This window comes from Anabrus simplex, chromosome 1 (genome assembly GCF_040414725.1).
Source record: "Anabrus simplex isolate iqAnaSimp1 chromosome 1, ASM4041472v1, whole genome shotgun sequence".
Classification (NCBI taxonomy): Eukaryota; Metazoa; Arthropoda; class Insecta; order Orthoptera; family Tettigoniidae; genus Anabrus; species Anabrus simplex.
The window spans coordinates 920,603,801-920,626,185 of NC_090265.1; positions in this window are offsets into that span (position 1 = coordinate 920,603,801).

The window sequence follows — 22,385 nt, forward strand, 5'->3', positions numbered from 1 at the left end:
GTTCCGGCATTCACCTTAATGCAGGAGAACGAAAAACCACGGAAAACCATTATCAGGACAGCCGACGGTGGGGATCAGCATCTCTCCGTCTCCCGAAAACAGATGTTTAGAACCACTGTAGAGCCGAGGCCACTCCTCTGCTCGGTTGGCCGGTCGGAGTGCAGAGCTGTCGGACCACGGATCAGCCGTGGCCATTTGTGGACCGAGACCCACTCTGCATCCGTCGACATCCACTTGTTTGTCATCAAGAAGAATATACGTTGAACAAACGAACCTGAACCAGGAGCACTAAGCACACGTTCTTTAATTTTATGCACTTCATTATGCTTTCTAAATTATTTTAATCACTTCTGCGTTGCATCTTTACAGGAATGTTCGATGGGCTGTCTCCAAAAATGCAGAACACTATTTAGATCTCTCCCATATCAGTTTTCTCGGTTAACTGAAGACATTCGACTGCACTTCTGAGACAAGGAAAATGAATGCGCTTCCTTAAACGAAACACTTGTAGTTTTGCTGCAACATTGCTTTCAGATGAAGTCATACGACTGAAGCAGATATTTTCCAACCTCACCATAAAGTTGAATGGGATTTCTCTCTAATTTTCTGCTCTTTCAATCCCTTATTTTTTAAAATTTTGTTGATGAAAAATATAGTGTCCTGCCTCTGTGGAGTAGTGATTCGCGTGATTAGCTGCCGCCCGCGGGTTAGATACCCGGTTCTGTCACGAAACTTGAAAAGTGGTACGAATACTGGAATGAGGTTCCACTCAGCCTCGGGAGGTCAACTGAGTAGAGGTGGGTTCGACTTCCAACTCAGCCATCCTCGAAGTGGTTTTCCGTGGTTTCCCACTTTTCCTCCCTCATAAGGCCGCCTGGGCTAGATACTGGCCCTCCTCCCCAGTTGTATATCCCTACCCAAAGTCTCACGCTCTAGGACACTGCCCTTGAGGCGGTAGAGGTGGGATCCCTCGCTGAGTCTGAGGAAAAAACCAACCCTGGAGGGTAAACAGATTAAGAAAGACAGAAAGAAAGATACAGGACAACAACAGATAATGCGAGACCCGTCATTTTAGTCTAGGCAGGTCACAGCCCTAACACAATGTCACGCTCCACACAAACGTTTTCATGAACATTTTTCTTAGTAGGGTAGGCCTATCTATGTTTGAAGTCAGCAAGTTTATTTTCCTTCCTTGTGCTATCCTGTAGTTTACGTCGTCGTTAGTTACGTTACTGCCCCAAGTAACGACACATTATGCACTAAATACTTTGTTAAATTAGAATTCAAGTGTTGGTGATCTTCCCCGGTCAGAAGTAACACTACCGAACGTGCCGCGAACTGTGAAGAAAGCGCCCTCATTTGTGGCAGTCTTCTCCAAGGAGTTATTTACGTGTGTCATTAATTTCCGCTGTTGAACATGTCGCTCAAGTGGCCCACGGCGGAGGGGGTGGTGGGGTAGAAAGGGTTGGCTGTTCGACAAATAATCACGTCCTCCAAGACATAACAAGAATGTCGGTACTCGACGGAACACTTCATTAGGAGGCCCGCTCTTAATGATCACAGTCTGTGGTTCACCTCTCGCCTGCTCCTCGTAAACAAGTAGCCTAAACAAAAGATATGGTAACTTCAGGACCGGACATCGACGAGTTTGGTAAGCCAGTGGGTTAGTGGCTCGTCTCGCCAGGGACCTTAAGTTGTATACTGTTGGGTACGCAAGTTGCGTCGTGTGAGTCCCTAGAATTAAAGGATGTCCCCGCGCATTAATGCAATCATATTTTAATACTATGCTGTATTACTTAATTATGGCTCATTAACTGAACAGAAACCATAGTGGACTTCGGTTAAGATGGCCCAGAATTTGATTCCCAAGTGAACCTGGAATTTTACCTGCATATGGCTAATTCTTCCGTCTCGTGGACTGGGTTTTTGTGCTTTTTAATGCATTTATTTTCACCTACATCGAATCCACAGTCAGTTCTAGCCCTTCATGCGAGCAACTCAGTGTTGAAAACATCCTATGGATATACGCTACGACTTCTTAGGTGAATAAAGTATAATAAAATATGAGAATATATTTATTTATTCTTAAAAATTACAATAATTTTCTTAACCATCGTTATCCGGTCGATTAGATTAGTATTTTGCACTTCTCTACCACTACAAGGGCTAATGTGAGTCAATGCAGTCTCTCACTTAAGCCCTTATAACTACATGCGGTGTGGACATTTCTCAAAAAATCAAAAACCTGAGGGCACTGAATCAAGGGACACATTACACATAAAGTTATTTAAATAAGTTAATTTCGCTAGGATTTGAATAAAAAAGAAAACGAATAAAGAAACAAGCGTTTTAGGCTGCTTTTCTGGAACTGCATTTAGGCCAGAAGCGATTTTCTAAATTTTTTTCCTAGTTCAATAGAGCCTATTTAAGCCACAATTTGAAACCTGTGTGTGCCCTTTAGCCCAGGGCCTCTCAGAGTGCATGCGCCTGGTGCATGCACTGTGCACAGTGCAAAAGGTGACTTCGCTTGGTTGACCAGAGTGTAGACCCCCCACTCCTCGATTTGGAGCAATAGCGCTGTCTCTCCCTTGCCCCACACCTGTCTCGCTCGCTCCGCCTGTCTCCCTCTTCCTCACTTGCCCCGTAGCGCTCAACATCCGAGCCGAGTTGAGCCGAGCTTAGCCGAGTAGCCCAGAGACGAAGCGTTGGTCCGAGGCGAACCGAGTGGGACCGATGCACGGTGCACGGAGCTCTTGTGCCTCAGATTTGCACGCGTGAGATTTTGGGCGTTTGACAGGCCCTGCTTTAGCCCTTCAAATTTCGGCAAAGTTGAGGAAATTGCTTAATTTTACGTTTTTCTTAGTATGAAGACCCCCTACTTTGTCTGCTAAGCAGTTTTTTCATAGCCAAATCTAATTTCGTTAAACGAACTCTGGCGCCACCAAGCCCAAGTGCAATCGTATCTTGAATAATAACGACCCGCGCAATGGAATTATTTTCTATGTCATTCGAAATTCACACCAAATGGTGTAGAGTAGGCATGTCACCGTTTCCCCTGAAGAACATAACACCGCACATAATACAAATTTTCATTCTTCCTGGCATTTTCCCAGTTACCTAGGATCGGAACTTTCTATCGATTTAACCCACTTTTACGACCAGATGCCTTTCCTGTCCCAACCTTATGTGGAGGGATGTAATCCCTATTGCATGTTTATGATGGTTCTTAATGGGATGTGTAGTACCATATGTAAATGGAGACGTATGTTATGATGAACACGAACATCCAGCCCCCGAACTAGATGAATTAAATATACGTAGTTAAAATCTCCGATTCGTCCGGGAATCGAACCCGAGGCCCTATGATCCGAAGGCCACTACGCTAACCATTCTGTCAAGGAGCCAGATTCACACGTAATATCAATTATTCCGTCCAAAAATCAGTTGTTAAAAGTAGAGGCTGACGCAAATGAAGCCAAGCGTTGATTTGAATGGCGTTATCCTATTATTCCATATATACAGTATAGGGCACATCAGCTTCTCAAAATGTTGTTCGAAAAGACCTGTGCTGTTGTGAATAGACATCTAATTAGTGTACGACTGGGCTACACTCTGTTAACAGGACACATGAGTTGCTACGTTGCTGCTGCTATTTTTTTTTTGCTATTTTGCTTTAAGTCGCACCGACACAGATAGGTCTTATGGCGACGATGGGACAAGAAAGGCCTAGGAATGGGAAGGAAGTGGCCGTGGCCTTATTTAAGGTACAGCCCCAGCATTTTCCTGGTGTGAAAATGGGAAACCACGGAAAACCATCTTCAGGGCTGCCGACAGTGGGATTCGAACCCACTATATCCCGGATGCGAGCTCCTAACCGCACGGCCAACTCGCCCGGTTGCTACTGCTAGGAGTGAATGCGCCATCCTATTCAGACATGACATTGACTGTGCAGGAACTGTGGGTGTGGCGAGGCATTGAGGGGTATTAGGGAGGAGTTGGAGAGTTTGAGGGAGATAATTAGGGTTCTCACAGAAGACAGGAAGGAAGATAGGCCTCCCTTAAACAATGTACAGGTTACAGAAGGTGGAAAAGAGGGAGGAGAAGGAAAGGGGGGATTGTAGAAGACAGGTGGTCTAACGTTCTAAGGGGAAGGAGATTGCAGGCTAAGGGCTCTATTCAGGATCAGAATTCATGACAGGCGTCTGTGAGAAATCGGTACGAGTCACTCCAGGTAGAACAACAGAGGGAAGATGAGGAACAGGGAACTGTTGCTGAGATGTGTGGAAGTAGGAGGAAGGGAAAAGGTAGGAAAGGGAAACGTAGAGTAGAGGATAGGAAAAGGCAGGTGGAACAGGGTCATTGGAAGGAGAAAAGGGAGTAGGAAGTAGCTTCTGAAGCTATCAGGAAAGATAGGGCTGACCAGGAAGGGTGGGTAGGGTTGAGGCTCTGGTCATGAGGGATTCCATCATTAGACATGTGGGGAAAGTGTGTGGAGAAAAGGGAACCAGGGTAGAGTGTTATCCAGGAATCAGGTTGAGGCAGATGTTGAGGAAAGTAGAAGAGAAGGAGGAGGGGAAGGTGGTAGTGTTTCACGTTGGTACCAACAACGTAAGGCAAGCTGGTATAAGTACCAACATAGCTGGGGATATATGGTAAATGCAGCACGGGCGAAGTTTAAGGAAGCGGAGATTGTTATCGGAGAAATACTGTGTAGGAGGGATGCTGACTGGAGGGTGATTGGGGATTCGAATGAGATTATAGACTGGGTATGTGGGAAACTGGGAGTGATATTTCTAGATCCTGATGGGTGGATAGGAGATAGGGATCTGCGCTCAGATGGCCTTCACTTAAACCGCAGTGGTACGTATAAGTTAGGAAATTTGTTTGGAGGGGTAATAGGGATGTACATTTATTTAAACGGGGTGGTCTAGTGAGCGGTGATAATTGTACAGAGACCTGGAAGTCAAGTAGAGAAGATTGTTGGTGCTGAACTGTGGAAGTATTGTAAAGAATGGAATATAATTAATTTAATAGAGATATACTCACCAGATATTGTAATAAGAGTTGAATCATGGCTGATTTAATGATATAATGGATGTAGAAATTTTCTCACGGAATTGGAGTTTGTATCGTAGAGATAGGATAGGAATGGTGGGAGGGGGAGTATTCATCCTGGTGAAAGAAGAATTTGTATACTACGAAAAAGTTAAAGATGACAAGCATGTAATTCTAGGTGTAGGGCTCATTTATAAAGATAATAGGCAACTTCATATCTTTGAAGTGTACAGACGGGAAAGGGTAGCGCTGACACGGATTCAGAATTATTTGATAAGACAATCAGCTATGTGGGAAACGACATGGAAAGGAATGTGATTGTAGCGGGAGATCTGAATTTACCAGATGTCAATTGAGAAGTAAATGCGAAAGCCAGGAATAATGACAGGCAAATGAGCTAATATGAGAAGGACAGTTGATTCAGAAAGTGATGGAACCAACTAGAGGGAAAAATATCCTGGATGTGGTGCTGGTAAAACCAGATGAGCTCTATAGAGAAACCGAAGTAATAGATGGCATTAGTGATCATGAAGCTGTTTTTGTCGTAGTTAAAAATAAATGTGATAGAAAGGAAGGTCTTAAAAGTAGTACCGTTAGGCAGTACCATATGGCTGATAAAGCAGGCATGAGGGAGTTAAAAAATGTAAATATGATCGGTGGAATACGACAAATAAAAATGTAAAAAGACACTGCGTTGGGTTTAAAGCAGGCATGAAGCAGTTTCTAAAAAGTAACTATGATCGGTGGAAAACGGTAAATAAAAATGTAAACAGACTCTGGGATGGGTTTAAAGCAATTGTGGAGGAATGTGAAAACAGATTTGTACTTTAAAGGTGGTAAGAAATGTTAAGGACCCACCTTATTATAATAGAGAAATAGAGAGACTAAGAAGAAGGTGCAGATTGGAAAGAAATATAGTTAGAAATATCTGTAGAAGTAAAGAGAAATTGAAGGAACATACTAGGAAATTGAATATAGCAAAGAAGGCAGCTAAGGATAACATGATGGCGAGCATAATTGGCAGTCAACAAATTTTAGTGAAACGTTTAAGGATATGTGTAGGTATTTTAAGACAGAAACAGGTTCCAAGAAGGACATTGCATATTTTGTAAGTTGTTTTACGTCGCACCGACACAGATAGGTCTTATGGCGACGATGGGACAGGAGGGGGCTAGGACTGGGAAGGAAGCGACCGTAGCCTGAATTGAGATACAACCCCAGCATTTGCCTGATGTGAAAATGGGAAACCACGGAAAACCATCTTCAGGACTGCCGACAGTGGGGTTCGAACACACAATATCCCGAATACTGGATACTGATCGCACTTAAGCCACTGCAGCTACCGAGCTCGGTGAATAATTAATGAACAAGGGGAGTGTGTATCCGAGGATCTTCGAAAGGCAGAAATATTCGGTCAGCAGTATGTAAAGATTGTTGGTCACAAGGATAATGTCCAGATAGAGGAGGTGACTAATGCTAAAAAAAGTATTACAATTTGCATATGACAACAATGCCATTTACGCTAAGATACAAAAGTTGAAAACTAGAAAAACGGCTGGAATTGATAAGATTTCTGGGGATATACTAAAGACAATGGGTTGGGATATAGTACCATATCTGAAGTGCTTATTTGATTATTATTTGGTTGAAGGAGCTATACCAAATGAATGAAGAATTGCTATAGTATCCCCTGTGTATAAAGAAAAGTGTGATAGACATAAATCTGGAAATTACAGGCCAGTAAATTTGACATCCGTTGCATGTAAGCTTTTGGAAGGCATTCTTTATGATTATATTAGACATTTTTGCGAAATTAATAACTGGTTCGATAGAAGGCAGTTCCGTTTTAGGAAAGGTTATTCCACTGAAGCTCAAATTGTAGGATTCCAGCAAGATATAGCAGATATCTTGGATTCAGGAGGTCAAATGGACTGTATCGCGCTTGACCTGTCTAAAGCATTTGATAGGGTGGATCATGGGAGACTACTGGCAAAAATGAGTGCAATTGGACTAGACAAAAGAGTGACTGAATGGGTTGCTATACATCTAGAAAATAAATCTCAGAGAATTAGAGTAGGCGAAGCTTTATCTGACCCTGTAATAATTAAGAGGGGAAATCCTCCAGTATTATTGCAAATTCATGTTTTCTTTAAATGATATGAGTAAAGAAGTGGAACCAGAGGTAAGGCATTTTGCGGATGATGTTATTCTGTATAGAGTAATAAATTAAAAGATTGTGAGCAAGTGCAAAATGACCTCGATAATGTTGTGAGATGGACAGCAGGCAATGGTATGATAATAAACGGGGTTAAAAGTCAGGTTGTATGTTTCACAAATAGGAAAAGTCCTCTCAGTTTTAATTACTGTGTTGATGGGGTGAAAGTTCCTTTTGGGGATCATTGTAGGTATCTAGGTGTTAATGTAAGGAAAGATCTTCATTGGGGTAATCACATAAATGGGATCTCTGCACATGGTTATGAGGGTGTTTAGGGGTTGTAGTAAGGATGTAAAGGAGAGAGCGTATAAGTCTCTGGTAAGGCCACAACTAGAGTATAGTTCCAGTGTATGGGACCCCCACCAGGATTACTTGATTCAAGAACTGGAAAAGATCCAAAGAAAAGCAGCTCGATGTGTTCTGTGTGATTTCCGACAAAAGAGTAGCGTTAATTTCTTTTTTTTTTTTCAAAGTTTGGGCTGAGAAGAATTGGGAGAATGAAGACGAGCTGCTCGATTAAGTGGTATGTTCCGAGCTGTCAGTGGAGAGATGGCTTGGGAGGACATTAGTAGACGAATAAGTTGAGTGGCGTTTATAAAAGTAGGAAAGATCACAATATGAAGGTAATGTTGGAATTCAAGAGGACAAATTGGGGAAAATATTCATTTATAGGAAGGGGAGTTAGGGATTGGAATAACTAACCAAGGGAGATGTTCAATAAATTTCCAATTTCGTTGAAATCATTTAAGAAAAGGCTTGGAAAACAACAGATAGGGAATCTGCCACCTGGGCGACTGCCATAAATGAAATGCAGATCAGTATTGATTGTTTGATTGATCCTATTGGACCATGCAGAAGCATCTGCGTGGGAGACGATTAGGACCTGGCAGTGATGCTGCTCACCGAGCCGTATTCTTACGTCAGACATCTGACCCATATTTCTCCCATTCCCAGAGAGATTACTTTTATTCGGTAAAAGCGAGTAGATAAATCTAAGAAAATATATCATTAAATCAGCCATGATTCAACTCCTATTACAATATCTGGTGAGTATATATCTATTAAATTAATTATATTCCATTCTTTACAATACTTCTACAGTTCAGCACCAACAATCTTCTCTCCTTGACTTCCAGGTCTCTGTACCCTTCTCCAATTGGAGGTGTCCCCCCTCCCCGGAATGGGGACATTTACAAGAATTAAATGATGAACAAAATTTCTTTAGTTCCCGAATTGACAAAGCGTTGTGAAGATTCTCAAGTTACCGTATTCATCCTCACTTAAAGTTTGGATGATATCAAATACCACACGCGTAAATGATTCAAAATCCTCAAACATGTAAGAAAATGGCTAAAAAAGTATAAAATAGCGTAATAAATTCCATAAAATGACCAAATGTCCGCCTGTGTGGTGTAGTGGTTAGTGTGATTAGCTGCCATCCTCGTAGGCCTGGGGTCGATTCCCGGATCTGCCAAGAAAATTTGAAAAGTGGTATGAGGGCCGCAACGGGGTCAACTCAGCCTTGGGAGGTCAACTGAGTAGAGAGGGGTTCGATTCCCTCCTCGGCCATTCTGGAAGTGGTTTTCCGTGATTTCCCACTTCTCCTCCACGCAAATGCCGGGATGGTACCTAACTTAAGGCCACGGCCGCTTCCTTCCCTCTTCCTTGTCTATTCCTTCCATACTTCCCATTCCCCCAGAAGGCCCCTGTTCAGCATATAAGATTAGGCCGCCTGGGAGAGATACTGGTCCTCCTCCCCAGTTGTATCCCCCAACCCAGAGTCTGAAGCTCCAGGAGACTGACCTTGAGGCGGTAGAGGTGCGATCCTTCGCTGAGTCCCAAGGAAAAACACAACCCTGGAGGGTAAACAGATTAAGAAAGAAAGAAAGAAAGAAAGAAAGAAAGAAAATGACGAAGTAATGACGTATAATTTCAGAAAAATACAAAATGGCAAAAACTGACAAAAATACCTAATAAATGAGCATATCTAAAATGTGGGAGCTATCATTAGGATTTCTGTACAAGTTAGCAATGTCTGTTGTGAACCATGTCATCAAAATCCTAGTCCTGGTTATTACCGTGTTGCAGAACTCTGTCTTCTATGTATAGCAGGTACAAATAGCGCCGCGTTGTTAACGAGTTGCCACTGTCTTTGACTGGCGTTTCGTTCAGGTCGCAGCAAAGATACGCCTCATAATTACGTATCTTGCGAATATTTATGGCTATACAATTGTGAGCTAAATGAGCGACCATTTTGTTGAAAGTAGATTTTGTTAGGTGGGGCTATCTTGTGACATAGGATGGGAATGTTGTGTGTTGGATCAGCTGCCATATTGTTGGACGTAGACCACGATGCTACATATTTCTTCCGATTTATCGGGACTCTTTATCTCCCCTGTGGGTGGAGTGAAAGGATGCATCATCACAGGTATCCGGTGAATGTTGTAAGGCTACTAAGAGGGAAACATCCAAGTAATACCTACTCGGTCTCTCAACATGTAAGCCTAGAAACATATTCATGATTCTATACTTTTCCATGTAAGGAAGAATTTTTTCAGCTTGTGGTAAGTAATGCAGGTTGAATAACTTTAGAAAATACATTTTTATAAAATGCTAGGGGCTTTACGTCGCACCGACAAAGATAGGTCTTATGGCGACGATGGGATAGGAAAGACCTGGGAGTTGGAAGGAAGCGGCTGTGGCTTTAATTAAGGTTCAGCCCCGGCATTTGCCTGGTGTGAAAATGGGAAACCACGAAAAACCATCTTCAGGGCTGCCGACAGTGGGATTCGAACCCACTATCTCCCGGATGCAAGCTCACAGCCGCGCGCCTCTACACGCACGGCCAACTCGCCCGGTAAAAGAAAACACCTTTAATAACAGATTATATCTGAATGTAAAAAACAGAATAAACAGATATCGATGAATAACCTCAATTCGGGGCATAATTCAAAAGTAGAGAGAGACAGAAGTCCGCCTCTGTGGTGTAGTGGTTAGTGTGATTAGCTGCCACCCCTGCAGACCCGAGTTCGATTCCCGGTTCTGCCACGAAATTTAAGAAGTAGTATGAGGACCGGAACGGGATCTACTCAGACTCGGGAGGAAAACTTAGTAGAGGAGGTTCATTTCCCACCTCAGCCATCCCAGAAATGGTTTTCCGTGGTTTCCTACTTCTCCTCCATGGAAATACCGCGATGGTACCTAATTTAACGCCACGGTCGCTTCTATACCTCTTCATTGTCTATCCCTTCTAATCTTTTCATCCCCCCGCAATGCTCCTGTTCAGCATAGTAAGTGAGACCGCATGGACGAGGTAGTGGTTCTCCTTCCCAGCCGTATCCCCAGACGCAATGCCTCATGTTCGAGGACACTGCTTTTGAGGCGGTAGAGGTCGGATTCCTCGCTGAGTTCGAGGGAAAAGCTAACTCTGGCGGGGAGGGGTAAATGGATTAAGAAAGAAAGAAAGAAAGAAAGAAAGAAAGAAAGACAGATGTAACCAGTTACCGAACTGTAGAAGCCTTTGTTCAGGTACGTGCGTCGTGCATAGTAAGCGAAGCAAACATTTTTGTTCCAGTACGATCATAGGCCATCTGACAGGCACGGTAGCGATTGATTGATTGATTGATTGATTGATTGATTGATTGATTGATTGATTGATTGATTGATTGACTGATTCATTGATTGATTGATTGATTGATTGATTGATTGATTGATTGATTGATTGATTGATTGATTAAACGTACTGGTACGTGCGTAATTAAAATGTTAATGGCCGAATTACTTTTTCTAGAAAAGAGATTCCATATAAATATTTAAGGCAATAGAATCGTCCCCATTCCTTCCCTTATTCTGCAACTTCAGTTTATTATCTCCATTTGCATAAACATCTTCCTCTATTGCAACCAAGTTGTTATCGTCTAATTTGTCTGGCTCCTTCGATGAATGGTCAACCTAGTCGCTTTCGGTTCAGAGGGCCCCGGGTTCAGTTCCTCCAACTCACACAACACCCACAACTATAATAACTATAATAACACTATAATAACACGCAGTTTCCTTTACATGGCAGATGCTACCCACCCTCACCGGAGGGTCTGCCTTAAAATGGCTGCACCAGGCTAGAAATAGCCACACGAAATTATTATTTTTCGTCTAATTTACTACAACACTACAGCTACGTTCAGTTTTAAACATATCTACTATGAATACATACAGTTATTCTCTGTTGGATTAAACAATGCCAGTTTAAGTTACTGAATTGAAGAATTTTAAATATCCGAATGAATTAATACAATAGATGTCTTATAGTACCCATGCACCCAGACAACGCTCACCTTTGTTCGAAAGTGTGATCTACAAGGGTTGGAAACAACCGCACGAAACTATATTATTATTATTATGATTATTATTATTATTATTATTATTATTATTATTATTATTATTATTATTATCATTATTATTATTATTATTCCCAATTTGATAATTGGGTTTATGTACTTCTTTGGTACAAGGGAAGAAGTACTATTCAGTACATACGCACATATGCTCGATACATAATCTATATATATAAAATAACTTGTCCTGACTGATTGACTGACTGATTCATCATCGCCGAGCCAAAACTACTGGACATAAAGAAATGAAATTTTGGGGATATATTCATATTAAGATGTAGGTGCTCGCTAAGAGAGGATTTTTGGATATTCCGTCGCTAAGGGGGTGAAAAGGGGGGTGAAATTTTAAAATGAGTGTATCTATATCTCAAAACTTTAAAAGTTTACAGATGTAAAAATTGGTATTTAGAATCTTCTTTAAAATTAAGGAAACACGTATTTTTTTGTTTTCAGAAAATCCCAATAGGAGGGGTGAAAAAGGGTGAAAATGGGGGAAATGGGTTGAATGCCTTTAATCAGGATACCGGTACTTATATCTCAGAAACTGAGATATTACAGACCTGAAAATTGGTACGTTTGATCTCTTTTAAAAATAAAGAAACACGTATTTTTTTGTTTTTGGAAAATCCAATAAATGGGAGGGTAAAAAGGGTGTGAATTTTTAAAATGAGTGAATCTATATCTCCAAACTTTTAAAGTTAGCAGATGTAAAAATTTGTATTTAGAATCTTCACAAAAAATAAAGAAACACGTACTTTTTGTTTTCGGAAAATCGCAATAGGAGGAGTGTAAAGGGGTGAAAAAGGGGTTGAATGCCTTTAATGAGGCTACTTATATCTCAGAAACTGAAGATATTACAGACCTGAAAATTGGTGTTTGGGATCTCCTTTAAAAATAAAGAAACACGTATTTTTTGTTTCTGGAAAACCCAATTAACGGGGGTGAAAAGGGGGTGATATTTTAAAATGAGTGTATCTATATCTCAAAACTTTTTAAGTTTATAGATGTAAAAATTGGTATTTAGAATCTCCTTTAAAAATAAAGAAACACGTATGTTTTGTTTTCGGAAAATCCTAATAGGAAGGGTGGAAAAGGTTGAAAAAGGGGTCGAATGCATTTCATGAGTCTACTTATATTTCAGAACCTGAAGATATTACAGACCTGAAAATTGGTGTTTGGGATCTCCTTTAAAAATAAAGAAACACGTATTTTTTGTTTGTGGAAAATCCAATTAATGCGGGGGTGAAAAGGGGGTGATTTTTTAAAATGAGTGTATCTATATCTCAAAACTTTTAAAGTTTATAGATGTAAAAATTGGTATTTAGAATCTCCTTTAAAAATAAAGAAACACGTATTCCTTTGTTTTCGGAAAATCCCAATAGGAAGGGTGTAAAAGGGTGAAAAATGGGTTGAACGCCCTTAATGAGGCTACTTATATTTCAGAACCTGAAGATATTACAGACCTGAAAATTGGTACTTTGGATCTACTTTAAAAGTAAAGAAACACGTATTTTTTCGTTTTTGGAAAATCCAAATATTGGGGGTGAAAAGGAGGGTGAATTTTTTAAAATGAGTGTGTCTACATCTTAAAACTTTAAAATTTACAGTTGTAAAAATTGGTAGTTAGAATCTCCTCTAAAAATAAAAAACACGTATTTTTTTGTTTCCTGTAATCCTAATAGGAGGGGTGTAAAAGGGTGAAAACTAGGTTTAATGCCTTTAATGAGGATACATATATCTCAGAAACGAAAGATATTAAAGAACTGAAAATTTGTGTATGGGATCTCCTTTAAAAATAAAGAAACACGTATTTTTTAGTTGTTGGAAAATCCAATTAATGGCGGTTAAACAGGAGTGACAAATTGGGGTGAATTTTTTGAAAGACTATATCTACAGAATATCTTGGAAACGTAAAATGTTACAGACGTAAAAAGTGGGTGTTTTGAATCTCCTGTAAATGTAAAGAAACATAGGTGATTTGTTTTTGGAAACTCCGCTTAAGGGGAACTCAAAAGGGGTGAAATTTTAAAATGAGAATTTTTACAGTATATCTAAAAAAACTTAACATGTTACACAAGTGAAAAATGGTATTTTTTATCTCTATTAAATATAAAGAAACGTGTATTTTTAGTTTTCGGAAATACCACTTGGGTGGAAAGGGGGGAGGGTAAAAGTGACTGAAAATGGTGTTGAATTCTTTTAATTAGGCTACTGATATTTCAAAAATGAAGATGTTACGGACGTGAAATTTGATATTTGCAATCTGCTTTAAAAGTAAAGAAACACGTATTCTCGGAAAATCCCCTGAAGGCGGGGGGGGGGGGGGTGAAAAATTGGAAAATTAATTGACTTAATTGTATGAGAATACATACATCTAATAAAAACTAAAGTTGTTACAGACGTGAAAATTGGTATTTGGATGTCCTTTGAAAACAAAGAAAAACGCATTTGACGGGGAAACCATCTTGGAGGGCGGGAGTGTAAAGGAGGTGAATTCCTTTCATGAGGACACATAAATCAAAAACTCTGAAGAAGTTAGAGTCGTGATAATTGGTATTTAGAAGATCCTTTACTATTAAAGAAACGAGAATTTTTTGCGGGAAAATTCACTTAGGCGGGGGGGGGGGGGTATTGTGAAATGAAGTGAAAAAAGTAAATTATTTTTATGGGGATACTTATATCTCGAAACTGTAGGTAATAGACGTGAACATTGGTGTTTGGAATCTCCCTTAAACATAAAGAAACAAGCATTCTTTTAATATTTGGGGGGGGGGGGGGTGGCGGTAAATAAACTTAACGGCGGCGGGGTGTAGAAGGAGGTGTATCCAACTGATTTTACTGTTATTAATGTACTTATAAGGATCCTCCGTTGCTCAGGCGGCAGCGCGCCGGCCTCTCACAGCTGGGTTCTGTGGTTCAAATCTCGGTCACTCCATGTGAAATTCGTGCTGGACAAAACGGAGGCGGGACAGGTTTTTCTCCGGATATTCCGGTTTTCCCTGTCATCAGCCATTCCAGCAACACATAATAGTAACAGTAATAATAATAATAATAATAATAAGAAGAAGAAGAAGAAGAAGAATATTCCGGACCGTCGTCAAATGTGCGGACCGCGGTGGTAACGGCTCCTGGACGGGTAATGACTAAGAATGCAGTCCGGCCGCGGGTTCAGTGCCGCCAAGGCACCCAATATGGCACCACGCCGGATCTCCTGAAGGATTTTATCCATATTAAAAATGATTATAGGAAAAGATGGCAAAGATTTACGGACTCAACTGACAGAGAGGAATACCTGAGCCTAGCCCGGGAAGTACGAAATCGATTGATGGAAAAGAAGATTGAAAAATGGAAGGAAACGTGCCGTAAAATAATAGAAAACCAGTCAGATCGGGAATTTTGGTGGATTCTCGCAGAAAACGAGTCAGTTTGCGAATTTCGGCGGATTATATATCTAAAACAATAAGCATTCAATTATAAATTTCAGTATAATACCGTAGCGAAGCACGGGTATCTTGCTAGTAATTATATAAGTTACATACAATGTTGAAAAATAAAATTAACATATTCATAGGGTATTTACAATACATAAATAGTCAAAATTATTCGTAGACGATTTTCATGAGCCCTCTGTATATGGTGGATGGTTCATACCAATAAACTTTCTTACTATGCGACAAGTTGCTAGGATTGCTGATTTTTGTAATTCTCTGTAAGTGAGAGGATGGAGATGAAGTGCTTCAATGCTCCCGTGCAGTGTCTTTGGTATAATACCATTACATCCAATCACTACTGAAATGATCATAGCATTGTTGAGTTTCCACATGGCTTTTATTTCTGTTGCCAGATCTTTGTACTCGGATATCTTCTGTGTATGTGTTGATTGAAGGTTGTGAGGGTTAGGGGAGGCTATGCAATCATGAAGTCGATTTTTTTGTTTACATCTACAAAAGTTATATCTGGTCTTTTACATGTAATATTGTTATCAGTGATGATACTTTTATCCCAGTAAAGTTTGTAGTTTTCACTTTCCAAAGGTAACTGGGTTTTATACTTCTAATATGCGTTAGTACAATGGGTTAGATTATTTTGTCGGGCTAATTTCTGATGAATATTTTTTTGCAATTTGTACATTCTGTACTTGTAATCTGTATTTGCCATTAATCGACAACCTGAGGTTATGTGCTGGATGGTTTCTGGAGACGTATTACATCGTCGGCACTGATCTGAATAGACAGACTGATCACGCAATGTTTATATAATTCTTTATTTAGGAAACTAACCCTCATAAGACAGAGTATGGTACAGTTTTTATGTTCTTGAATATAAATGGCTCCTTAAAAGAAGTACGACCCACGCAAAGCCGCCTCAGCAATCGTGGCTAGGTAGCTTTCCTTGAGAGCAAACCTCTTCCACAGCTCGGCCATCATACACGGTATGGTACCTCTTCCACCTATTAGCATTCCGTAGACGGTGACGGGTTTCACACGAAATTTCTCCATGATGTAATTGGATACTGGAACGTAGTTTGCCTCCTTCTCAGAGTGTACATCGTGCGGCTGTTTTTGCCTGGTTCTAGACGTACTGTTGGGTCCAATAATAAAGAACGATCTCTCTGTTTATCGATGGCTGGAATATCTACTCTTCCCGTTGCTTTCTGTAGTTCCTTGTGGCAATGACATGACCTCGTCTGGCATTATTATTATTATTATTATCATCATAGCCAACAAGATCGAATCACGGGTAACACATGTATGCCAAACAAAGTTGAACTTGAGAAACCTGTTTGCAGCAATAAATGAGTATGCGTTGTCAACTATTAACTATTATATTGGCCTGATTCCGTACGAGCACGAAGAATTTAACAACATTGATCTGAAGGTGAGAGGAATCTTGAGAGAGCATAATATCGTCAGAACAGCGGGTAATATGGAATGACTGTACCTGAAAAGACATGAGTTAGGAAGAGGACTACAAAATGTTTCTGAGAAGGCCGAATTGATTTTACTTGAACTATGTAAATATTTGTCAACAAATACAAGAACGAAGTTTATCGCAGAAAGTGAAAGAATAAATGCAACCCATCTTGGACTGATTGAAGAACATCTGAAACGGAAGTACCTAATTGAGGAAGGAAATGATGAAACGGTAAAAGTAGTTAAGCAGAAACAAAAAGAGATGCGAATGGGTCGAATCATGGCTAAGTCAATGCATTCCACATTGTTCCGTGAACAACAGGAGAAATTTGTAGACATAAAACAGTCATCGTTATGGCTAATGAGAGAGAATATATCTCCACAGGAAGAAGGAATGTTCTGTAAGATGAAAGTCATGGGAGTATATTCGAGATGTGCCCACACTGCAACCAGGGCAATAAGACACTAGACCATCTGGCTACACAATGTGGACGAATGCTTAATTTGGACTACAAGAAACGTCATAATGCTTGCATTTAATGTTCACCAAAAATTATGGGCTGAATAATTCTAAATAAAGAACTATAAAGTGAAAAATGTCATATCCAATCAGCGAATTAGAATAAAGTCAGACGTCATCATACAGACTGAGCTTCGCATTGAACACAACAAACCGGATCTGATGATACATGACCTTGTAAAGAATGAAATCCTATGAATTGAAGTTGGAATCACAAACAAAAATATCCTGAAACAGACTGAAACCACTAAAGGAAGAAAGTACGAGATGCTAGCGAACGAACTCTCACTCATGTACAATGGAGCCAAGGTGGCGATGGTCCCCGTGGTAATAACGTGGGACGGGCTAGTCACCAACTTGTTCAAGGAGCACATGGACAAATTGGAAGTGAGCAAACAGCTACAGGCCTACCTACCGACCATCGTACTAAAAGGAACGTGTGAGAGTGTGCTAATCGACTTCAGACGAGGCAACTTGGATAACGAGTTGTGGACGGAGGACTTACAAAGAATGATGGACCAGATGGAGGCGGTCCTGGTGCCGTAAATGGTGTGCAAAAAGTGTGTATATAAATGCGTAGAATCATTGGATGTAACATGGACTTGAAAACGAATTTAATAAATCATTATTATTATTATTATTATTATTATTATTATTATTATTATTATTATTATTATTATTATTATTATTATTATTATTATTTCATAATTTTCTCGCAATACTTTCATTAATACTGATGTCTCTTAATGAAGGGTCAAGCGGACTATCATCATTTTAATAAAATCTGTCTCTCATAAGAACGGTAGATGATAACCGCGTTTACTGCGGTATTGCTTCTTTGTAGACGGTGATGAGAGCCTGAGGCAGTGGGCGCTACCAGGTGAGTCAAAGTACTTTGAAGGCACTAATATGATTGTTGTGTAAAGCGATTGGTTGGGGGGCGCTGCTCTGTGCTGAAGAGAAGCGGAGGGTTTTCTCCTGAGCCACGTCATTATACCGGGCACACACGCGGCTATTTGGATACAAAAATTGAAAAACTATCCCTGCGCACACACACCCCACCCCCTTTGCCGGGATAAAAATCTCATCTTGCGCGGATTAACAAACACGAGCTCCTATCAAACAACACATCACAGGCGGGCCGATCGTAATATTGAGTTCATTATTTGTTTTAGATAAATGCCACTCGCAGTGGAAAACACCTCCGCTCATATACCGAATGCAAATTGACAAAAAAGGGTTGGGGCGTTTTTTTATTTTTCACAGAAAAATACGAAACAAAAATAACATAAAACATACATAGTATTAGAGAGATGTTTCCCGAGGCGGAGCGTCGCACCAATGGCGCAATGTCATAGAGAGGTCGTGAACCGCCTCGGACAGAGATACACCAACTCTTTGTTGTCTTCCAAACAAAGGTGTGAATCAACAAGGGGAAATCAAAACGAAAGAGTCTGGAGCCATACACATTATTTTACATAGTTATTTTTGCATTCATTTCCTGCCCTTGGATGCTCTGTTGTCCAGATGTCGTGAGCCAGTCTTTTACCGAGAGGCCCCGAGTTCGACTTCCAGTCAGCTCAGAGAGTTTTATATGGATCTTACGACTGGTTTCAGGTCCATTCAGCCTAAGTGAGAGCAACTGAGGAGTATCTCTTCAGAAGATACTATTCCCACCTTAAGAATGTTGTGAGAAAAGCGCAAGAAACGTAACAAGAAGGCACATCCTATGATCGGGTTTGTTGCAACTTTTAAGGAACTGCACCTTTTTCGTCTGAATCGCTCACGGCGATCGATGAAAAAAAAATGAATTGGCGTACGGCTTTTAGTGCCGGGAGTGTCCGAGGACATGTTCGGCTCTTCAGGTGCAGGTCATTTGATTTGACGACCTGCGCGTCGTGATGAGGATGAAATAATGATCAAGATGACACACCACCTTCCAGTGCCAGTGAAATTATTAACCAATGATGCTTAAAATTCCCAACCCTGCCGTGAATCGAACCCGGGACCCCTGTGACCAAAGGCCAGCTCGCTAATCATGTAGCCATGGATCCAAACACGGCGATCGATAATATTCAGCTACTGTAATGCATGTGGACGAAATACTGATTTATTTTTTCGAAGTGGAAATAGCACCATTTGAACAGACACTTCTCAATTGAAGAGCTATCAGACAGTGAGATAGTGGTCCGGGTCTAGAAAGCCAAGAACTACAGCCGAGAGTAATCTGCAGGTCTTCGGGCTGAGCAGCGATCACTTGGCAGTCCAGGGTCCTTAAGGGTTCGTATGTTTCCTGTGCTTGGGACACAATTTGTCACCATTCTCGTGCATTTGTGTTTGTGAGTGCCTTCATCGGCAGTTTGTTTCGAAGGTGGCTGGGTTTTCAGTGCCTGTCAATGCAAGTGAGAGTTTGCAGTAGATTGGCGGTTGGTCAGGAAAAACGAAAGAGTTACAAGTGACAAGTAAGGGCAATGGATGAAATGAAATACGCAGGTGGTACTTATGTCTAGGATTGGATTAGGTGTCCCTCAACTTGAAATAAGGGACAATTATAGCATTTGAAGTTCATCATCATCACCACCACCACCACCATCATCAGCATCAAAAACTGACTCTAGCTGGCCAGCTGCGGTGAATGAGAGCCCTCAATAATGATTTATACAGGTAGATTTCTTCTTCTTAGATCAGTATAATTCAAACCCTTATTTTTCAAGATCCTGTTTTTGTTTCGTTGACCTGCGTGGCTCAGACGGCTGAGGCGCTGTCCTTCTGGCCCCAACTTGGCAGATTCGACCCTGGCTCAGCCACGTGGTATTTGAAGGTGCTCAAATACGTCAGCCTCGTGTCGGCAGATTTACTGACACGTAAGGGAACTCCTGCTAGACTAAATCTCGGCGTCTCCGAAAACCGTAAAAGTAGTTAGTGGGACGTAAAGCAATTATTATTATTATTATTATTATTATTATTATTATTATTATTATTATTATTATTATTATTATTATTATTATAGTTTCTTTGACCTATTTCTTCCTTGGCCTATGTCTCAGAATTTTCCTCCAAAGTCCACTCCCCGGTCGAAGAAGGGCTGTTTTCTGGTGGCTCACCCTCTTCACATCTTAATGTAGCTACAGTTATAGTTCAGAGAGTGTTTGCTCTGTATGAGTGGGCCGATGACATAGATGTTAGGCCCCTTAAAAAAATCTTCATCAATCATTTATATGAGCTTAGTGTTGAATCAGTTCACTTCTGATTTTATCCCGTTTAGTTCTTTTGGTTCACTGCTCCCAAACATGTCATCTCCTCCTATTGAACTTTGCTGATAATTAGCCTAGTTTTTTGTTGTTGTTAGTGGTTGAACGTCATATAAACACATCGAAGGTTTTTGGCTAGGATTGGGAAGGTAGCGCCTGTAGCCTTAATGAAGGTACAGCCCCGGCATTTGCCTGGTGTGTAAATGGGAAACCACGGAAAGTCATCTTCAGCTACCGACGGTAAGCTTCGAACCTACCATCTTCCGAATGGAAGCTCACAGCTACCTGCCACTAACCGCGCGGCCAACTAATTCGGTGCAGTGCAAGTTTAAGGCTGTGCGAGGTAACTTGCGAAAGAATCGTTTATGATTTGCCCGTTGAGGAAAACCAGAACCACACTCTGAACAGTCAGTTCCGGTCTCTGAATATTAGATCTTCAAATGATGAAACTGCTCGACGGACCATGGTCTATCTCTTAAGTTATCAGCACAGAAGCTGTTCGGATCTTCACATATTACTATAATGAGGCGTACTAGGCAAAATAGTGAGAGAGGAAGTTTGCCATATCTTTCTACACTTAGCCAGAAAAGGCTATTGCAGCACAATTGACCCTGTGGGTAACACCTTACATTTTATATCAATCAGACGTACTAGAAGTGCTGTGAATGACCTTACTTAGTCCAACTTATACCTTAGCAGCATTCACACTGTCATAGCTGAGGCTGAGACTTCAATGAAAGATTCAGTCTGCTGTAACCTGTGCGTAAAGGTAAATATATCATTATTGCATCTGTCAGAAAATAGGAGAAGGTTTATATAACTCCTAAAATCTGAAATATACAGTATGTATCGGTTAATCAAATACACAGAGTCAAATTTATCTCTAATTAGGGAAAAATATACTTTGAAACGACAGAGTCTTAGTTAAAGAGCAATTCAATAATATTCCTTCGACTTTAGTCACAAAGGAGTCTTAGTTAAAGAGCAATTCAGTAATATTCCTTAGAATTTAGTCACAAAGGAGTCTTAGTTAAAGAGCAATTCAATAATATTCCTTTGACTTTAGTCACAAAGAAATGCGTCTCATATCGTCGTTGAAAAAACCAAACCTCGTATGTCACAACGCTCTTCCTATCCACTATTTTCCGTAAGACTGATCACGCCTCCCAGCTATATATGGATAGGCAGTCCATCAGAACAATTTTCACTGGGCGAGTTGGCTGTGCAATTAGGGGGCGTGCAGCAGTGAGCTTGCATCCTGTAGATAGTGGGTTCGAACCCCACTGTCGGCAGCCCTGATGAAGTTTTTCCGTGATTTCCCATTTCCACACAAGGAAAAGGCTGTAAGGTACAAGGCTTACCTTAATTAAGGCCACGTCCACTTCCTTCCTACTCCTAGGCCTTTCCTATCCCATCATCGACATAAGACCTATCTATGTCGGTGCAACGTAAAACAAAATAGTAAATAAATAAATACATTTCGTTTGTTCATTTTTCTATGCTTATGTGTAAATGAAAATGAACCTTACCGTGGCGTTCTGTAGGATTGTATGCTTGAGCGACGAATTTACTCACTCCCACAGTAGATTGTATTTAAGGTTCATTTTCTTGTACACTTTTGCATAAGAAAACTAACACAACGAACATTGTTCTGATGGACTGCATATCCATATGTCGCTGGGAGGCGTGAACAGTCTTAAGGAAAATAATGGATAGGAAGAGGATTGTGACATACGAAGTTTGGTTTCTGACGATATATTGTAAAGGAATAGACACAAACATGACGTCACATTCCTATAGGACCGAGCTCGATAGCTGCAGTCGCTTAAGTGCAGCGAGTATCCAGTATTCGGGAGATAGTGGGTTCGAACCCCACTGTCGGCAGCCCTGAAGATGGTTTTCCGTGGTTTCCCATTTTCACACCAGGAAAATGCTGGGGCTGTACCTTAATTAAGGCCACGGACGCGTCCTTCTCACCCCTAGCCCTTCCCTATCCCATCGTCGCCACAAGACCTATTTGTGTCGGTGCGACGTAAAGCA